Raw genomic sequence first — 7,678 nt, 5'->3', positions numbered from 1 at the left:
CAGTGTTATCAATATGTTAATTTATTATAAGAAACACAAGATTTTAACAGCCAATGACATTTCCAGCTGGGAGACTCAACTGATTTTCTACAGTTTAGTGTTAATCATCATCTAACTCAACCAGTCAAGAGCTACATTTAGCCTTAGATCTTATATGAATATGGTCCTGAAGCATAGCTTTTATTAGCTGACAATAATCATAAATAAATAAACATTATAGTTACACATATACAAATGTACTTTTAGAAATTGTTTCTGAAAAATATGGTGTTATTGTTTTGGCAAGCTTAAATTAAAAGTACTATAGGGGTGAAAATAGAACTTTAATCAAATAAAAAACTAAATGAATAAATTGTATTATTTACAAATCACAATTGTAGCATTTACCTATGGCTAGAACTTTATTATGACTCTCTGGTTAACCATGGTTTATTTTTGTAAGGGTTGTGATATGCACGTTTTTTTTTGCTGTTGAAGAAATTATAAAGCCTGTGTCATCTATAGCAAAAAGGTGTCCAGAAATGAAAGATGAAGTGAATATTTGAATGAAATGTTTGGTCAGTAGCCTAAACAAGGATTTGATCGTTCCTGTAAGTGTAACAGCAGCAATCACTGAGTCGCTCGCTGGGTGGGAAAAGTGAGTCATTCGCTGCGTGACTCGTGAGGAATGTGAGTTGTTCGCTGCGCAAAGTGAGTCGCCGGCTGCGCAAAGTGAGTCGCCGGCTGCGCAAAGTGAGTCGCCGGCTGTGTGAGGTAAGTGAGTCGTTTGCTGAGGAAAGTGAGTCGTTCGCTGCGTGAGGAAAGTGAGTCGTTCGCTGATTGGCTTATAAGTAAACAATCCCCCATGTGGGGTGCATTCTTGTGATTGGCTAAAACAAGGGAGATATCTGATTGGTTGCAGATCATTCCCTGTTTAAAAAAAGGCATTTGTGTGTCGAGCCAAGTCAAGGGAGTCTCAAAATTCACACACAAATGCAGTGAAGTTCACAGACCGCAAGCAGTTTGTAAATCAAGATATATGTGTGTGTGCATCAGAAATACATTTCTGAATCTTGTCCTGTGCATTTGTGAATCTTGAGTGCATTTGTAAATGTTATTTGCATTTCTAAATTGTGTGTGTATTTCTGAATTTTGTGTGCATTTCTGAATTTTGTATGCATTTGTGAATCTTCTGTGCTTTTTAAATTTTGTGTGTGCATTTGTGAATTTTGTGTGCATTTGTGTATCCTGTGTGTGTATTTATGAATTATGTGTGTGCATGTATGAATCCTCTGTGTGCATATGTGACTGTAGTGTGTGCATTTATCTTTATTGAGACTCTTCTGGCTCCATACTATTAACCAATCATTATTGCATCGTTATTTTTTATATAATGCATTTTAAGTCATTTTAAAGGCTATTGATGGCTTAGGTCTATTTTGATAACAACAAAAAATATAACAGTATATTAATACTTTGTAAATTATTATTCGAAGTTACAAAACCATGGTTAATCTGCAGTTACCATGGCTACAAAAACAATGATTTGTGGTGTTATTGTTAAAACCATGGGTAATTTTTGTAAGGGAACCTGAAAAAAAAAAATACTTTCACAAGAATGTGCCTGAAAGTGAAAAACAGGCCTCATTTTTACCTAAATGATTTATACTTTATTTTAAAATATATCAAAAATGTATAAGGTGTGCAGTGTAGCTGACACCTAAATGAACACATTACAATTGTTTCATGACTGCAAGTCTTTCTCCTCAATGAGCTTTAAATTTGCGTTTGAGCCCATGTGAAAGAGTAGCATAATTTACATATAACTCATAATTCAATTAAAAAATAAAGTAAATTCATTTGAGTCAGTTTGGGGATCGCGAATCATTTGAATCAGTTCGGCAGTTCGTAGCGGGATCGCGAATCATTTGGGTCAGTTCGGGAGTTCGGAGCGGCATCGCGAATCATTTGAGTCAGTTTGAGAGTTCAGAGCGGGATCGCGAATCATTTGAGTCAGTTTGGGGATCGCAAATCATTTGAATCAGTTCGGGGGTTCGAGCGGGATCGCGAATCATTTGAGTCAGTTCGGGAGTTCGGAGCGGGATCGCGAATCATTTGAGTCAGTTTGGGGATCGCAAATAATTTGAATCAGTTCTGGAGTTCAGAGCGGGATCGCGAATCATTTGAGTCAGTTTGAGAGTTCGGAGCGGGATCGCGAATCATTTGAGTCAGTTTGGGGATCGCGAATCATTTGAATCAGTTCTGGAGTTCAGAGCGGGATCGCGAATCATTTGAGTCAGTTTGAGAGTTCGGAGCGGGATCGCGAATCATTTGAGTCAGTTTGGGGATCGCGAATCATTTGAATCAGTTCTGGAGTTCAGAGCGGGATCGCGAATCATTTGAGTCAGTTTGAGAGTTCGGAGCGGGATCGCGAATCATTTGAGTCAGTTTGGGGATCGCGAATCATTTGAGTCAGTTCGGGTGTTCAGAGCGGGATCGCGAATCATTTGAGTTAGTTTGAGAGTTCAGAGCGGGATCGCGAATCATTTGAGTCAGTTTGGGGATCGCGAATCATTTGACTCAGTTTGGGAGTTCGGAGCAAGTTCGCGAATTATTTGAGTCAGTTCGGGAGTTTGTAAATTTTCAAATTGCTGCCAACTGGGGTGGCAAGGCTTTCTTTTAGGGTGGCAAATGCCACCCTATGCCACCCCGGTAGATCCTCCCCTCCTTGACAAACATTTATGTGTTCAATGCAAAAAAAGCAATAAATAAATAAATAAAAATATATAGTAATAAAATGAGTTTCAAATAATGTACGTCCTACTTTAAAAACATATTATTCCTTTACAGCATATAAATGCAAATGCATGTTTATAAGAGTTTTTTTTTCTAATGAGGTATTCTCTTATCTCACATTTCCATAAATGCAGGTTAGTAGCCAGCCTATTGAAAGGGGGGGTTCTTTTTTTCAAAAAGTTTTTCTCCACCTTTTGTATTTAATTATGAGGTTCAAATACTTCATTTTGGTGACGTTTTATGCACTAATTTGTGTTGGATTAGTTTATCTGCTGGTATCTTAACGAGCACGCTTTTTGATGCACCTAAAATATTGATCTGTTCACGTGCCACTATACACTCAAAAAAATGAAATCTGGGTGTTGTTCGATAAAAATAAATAGAACATTTTGAAACAAATAAAATTAATCAGTTTAAGGGATGTACACAATTATTTTAAATCAGTCTGAACTAAATCCATACAACCTTAAAAGAGCTCAATTCATTTGTGTCGAAACAACAAAAAATAATGATTCAAGTCAAACTACTACTTTTGCGCATGCGCTGATGACAAGAAATCCACGTGACTTCGTCAGTTATCGCGGGCGCCATTATGTGGTGGAGTCCAGTCTATGGTGGAATGCTGTAGAATTGGTAAGTTCAAAAATCCTTTATTTTCTTTGTCTGCATTGTGCTGATAGAGAGTAAAACTATTTAAATCAGTCAGAATTCAACATTAAGCGGATATTTGACAGTTTATTGGATTATTTGTATTACTCTATTAGTCACATGTTCATACTCGATAAAAACATAGTAAATCGATATAAACGCCTGCATGTATGTACATAATTTAACATTAATGCGGTAGTTGCTTAGTTCTAATTCCTGTTGCAAGCGTTATTTTACTAGATTGTTTCAGTTAACGTACTCGGGCTACTGTTGTTGAGCGTACTGTTAAGTGATGCTTCTGTACAAGTAAAGACGAGAAGACTGCGAATTAATGTAAAAACGAATTAACTAACAATGATGTCAATACAATTATATGCTTGATGTTAATCAACAAGCAGCCAGGCGGCGTGGAATACAGTATAGAGCACATGCGTACTAGGCATGTGTCGTTTGACTATGATCGCACAGGATTAGGGTGCACGCGTTGTAATACGTTGTATTATTGTTACAGTTGCTGTAATTGAATGAGAATGATTTAAAGACAATTTGATATTTGTTTTTATGAAATATAATGATCGAAACTTCCCTTCCGGGCAGCATTTACATTTTATATTGATTTCAGTTATAATGCATATTGCATGGGAAAATCAGCCTTGGTTTCGTCGGTAGAGCAGGATCGCCCGTTTTCTTCAGAATTGTTTTGTGTTTGTATATATTATAGTTTTACTGTTGCTGAGCATGTAATAGGTGAAACATCTGTACAGGTAAATACAAGTACACTGCAAATTTATGTAAACATTGTTTTATTTTACAGGTTTTTACAAGAGCTCATTAAATGGTATCCTATACTTGGGTTATAGTCTACTTTTTCACATGGTAAGTTGTATTAAGTATGTTCTTAAATGGGTTTAAAAAAATGGCTCATTATTACTGTAATAAAATAAAGGAAAGTTTAAAGTGTTTTATTAGTGTGTGCTTGGAAATACCTAATGTTTTCATAACCAACATATGAATGGATAATGTAATTTTCTGATTTCATACAATTTGATAGTTATTTTACTATATTGTTTCAGTTATGAAATTAGCCATTTCATTCAGGCGACTGCTGCTGAGCAATCTGTAGGAGATTTCTCTGTTCAGGTAAAGATGAGAACACTGCAAATTTATGTAAAAATGATTTTTATATTTTTATTTTTATTTTTATTTTACAGGTTTACAAGAGCAATAAACAGCATGGGTTTTAGTAAACTTTTCCATGTGGTAAGCTGTATTAGTGATGTTCTTAAAGGGTTTGTTCAGCCAAAAATGAAAATTCTGTCATTAATTACTTACCCTCATGTCGTCCCAAATCCTGAAGACTTTCGTTCATCTTTGGAACACAAATGAAGATCTTTTTTATGATTTCTGAAAGATTTCTGTCCTTTCATGAACAGCGACACAACTGAGACTTTGATGTTTTAATAAGTTCGATGTTCGAAAGTATGATGAACAGATTTAATTTAGGTTTTTACTTGCATAAAAACATTGATCAGCAAACATCAACGGAAGGTCAACTGAACCTGATTGATGCCCAAAAACAGAAGCTCAGACGTGCTGTGTAATGAGAATGAACCTCATTGGTTCTCGCATGTCAAACAAACATGCTTATGATTCCGTTCACCACAACTGATGTGCAAGTTGATGAATGTTTATATGTGAATAAATTGCAAATCTAAATCTCCTCATAATATAAAGCGAGTCTTCAGAGAAATGTGACTAAACCGCTCAATTTATATGGATTCGTTTTATGATCGCTTTATGTACTTTTTGAAGTATCAAAGTCTCAGTTGCATAGCTGTTTATGGAGGGACAGAAAACTTTCAGAATTCATAAAAAAAATAAAATTATTTGTGATCCAAAGATGAACGAATGTCTTCGAGCATGACACGAGGGTGAGTAATTAATGATAGAATTTTTATTATTAGTTGAACTTTCATATAGATTGTATGTAGATTGTATGATCGATATGATATTGTCAAATAATCAATGTTTTTGTGTTTTTTTTTTATTTTATTTTTTTTATACAGAACAACAGCGTAGACATGGAAAGAGAATGCATCCTCAAAAAGCACTGTGTGTATACTTAAAGGAGGACCATCTACAGCTGTTCAAGGAGTACAATGTAAGCAACTGCTTTTCTCTTCTTCACTTTTATGTTTACATTAAAATCTAACCGTACCATTCTCTACTTATGGTTCGGCACGCACTTGAACCGCAGTCCACCTCTAATGATGCGAGTGCCGTATGCTGCTCTAACGTCTAGTCATGAACGCTGTTGCTATCTTTGTGTAAACAAAACTCATTTAAGCCTTGCTAAATTAAACATTCAAGAGCAAGACGCAAAAGAGAACTGTGAGATGATTTGTGAGTGTGCTCATCCAAAGCGCCCACATGTTTTTTTTTTTTCAGAAAACGTGCAAATACTGAGTTCTCTTTCAAGTCTTGTGCTTCAGAGGCCAAATTCGTACAAAAATTATATCAACATGACTGTCTTGGTGAGTATCCTAGCAAACATAGTCTGTTATGTCTTAAGTGAAGTTTTATTAAAAGAGAAAGACATTGTATGTGTAACAGTATGTACTGGATCGTCAAAAAAACAATTCTCACTGCCTGTGTTTTTAATGTTAAATCACACAAGAAATGACAAAGAAATTACTAACTGCTCTTGACTGAATAGCTGATGTTACTTCATTAATGATTAATCTTTAATTTATTCAGTAAAGATAATATGCAGTGTTTTATATTTGATTATCCATTTTCTGTACCTAAGGGGAAATCGTGGCCTAATGGTTAGAGAGTCGGACTCCCAATCGAAGGGTTGTGAGTTCTAGTCTCGGGCCGGCAGGAATTGTGGGTGGGGGTAGTCCATGAACAGCTCTCGCTCCACCTTCAATACCACGACTTAGGTGCCCTTGAGCAAGGCATCGAACCCCCAACTGCTCCCCGGGCGCCGCAGCATAAATGGCTGCCCACTGCTCCGGGTGTGTGCTCACAGTGTGTGTGTGTGTTCACTGCTCTTTGTGTGTGCATTTCGGATGGGTTAAATGCAGAGCTCAAATTCTGAGTATGGGTCACCATACTTGGCTGAATGTCACTTTCACCTTTCACTAAAAAAAAACTACTGTTAGATACCTGAAAAAAACTGAAAAGCACTGTTTATTTTATTTGAATCTTTGATCTATTGTATTTATTTGTAATGTTGCTTGTAGTTTGATTATTTGTTCTTATTAATTGTTCTTATTCATTTTTATTTTACAGTAGTCCAATTTTACCACATTTTATTTGTCTTGCCCAGGATTGCGACTGGATGAATTCTAAAGAAGCCATAGAGCAGATGGTAATGGGGATCTACATCGTCCAATTCATAGACACCAACCAGGGGATAAACCTGTGGACGTTGGTATCCTGATTGAAGGGACCGAGGTTCTCTGCTCTTTGAAGAACGTATAGCAGTGGCCATGCTGTTTGGACTTACTTACGCCTTGAACCTCAGCTACCCACAAGAACTAAAGGCTACATTTGAGGTCATCCAGAAAGTGTTCTTTATCTTGGATGGACAAAAACTTTCACTAAAGGTACCAGCCCTTAAAAACAAGATGTTGGAGTAAGTTACCTTACGTGTGTATTCTCAAAAGACTAAATCTTGACTCAAGAAGGTATTAGCTGTGCATATACATTGAAATATAATGTTGTTCATCTTGGATGATATTTTTTTGTATTTTTTTACCTGAAAATTTGCCTTGAAATAAGAATAAAGAGAAACTTTTGACATTCACTTTGAGAACATTTTATTTGTGCAGTAAATTACATTTTGATAGACATGTCAACAATTAAACATTTGTTTGATGTAAATAAAGTTGTACAATTAATTTAACGATAGTAGTTGACACAATATTTCTGGTTTTCTAAATTAAGTGATTAAGATTAATTGGCTCAACAAGATTAAATAGTTTATAGATAAATACAATAATATGATTAAAATGAAAATGATTTGATCTTGTTGGTTCAAAATGAATTTTGCTCTTGGGTTCCATTTGCCTAAATTAAGTTGAGACAACACCATTCAAATGTGTGGAAATAGGTGTCATAATTATATTAAGTTAGACCAACGATTTATTTTTTTGAGTGTAGGGATCTGTCACGTCACATTTACAATCGCCAAAACTTATTGCTTGAACTTTGTAATAAAATTGACAGAATCTGAGAGCTGAGATTA

General features: G+C 35.7%; 1 long non-coding RNA gene across 1 annotated transcript; it reads left to right on the top strand.

The window, feature by feature from the left end:
• The first annotated feature begins 3,372 nt into the window (after nucleotides 1–3,372).
• Nucleotides 3,373–7,271, top strand: LOC127958669 (uncharacterized). The gene is made up of 6 exons (XR_008154112.1): nucleotides 3,373–3,408; nucleotides 4,238–4,299; nucleotides 4,635–4,683; nucleotides 5,490–5,584; nucleotides 5,872–5,957; nucleotides 6,758–7,271. It is a non-coding gene; the product is annotated as an uncharacterized LOC127958669 (long non-coding RNA).
• The last annotated feature ends 407 nt before the right edge of the window (nucleotides 7,272–7,678 follow it).

The sequence above is a fragment of the Carassius gibelio genome, chromosome B5 (assembly GCF_023724105.1).
Source record: "Carassius gibelio isolate Cgi1373 ecotype wild population from Czech Republic chromosome B5, carGib1.2-hapl.c, whole genome shotgun sequence".
Taxonomy (NCBI): domain Eukaryota; kingdom Metazoa; phylum Chordata; class Actinopteri; order Cypriniformes; family Cyprinidae; genus Carassius; species Carassius gibelio.
This window is presented reverse-complemented; position numbering and strand designations above follow the sequence as displayed.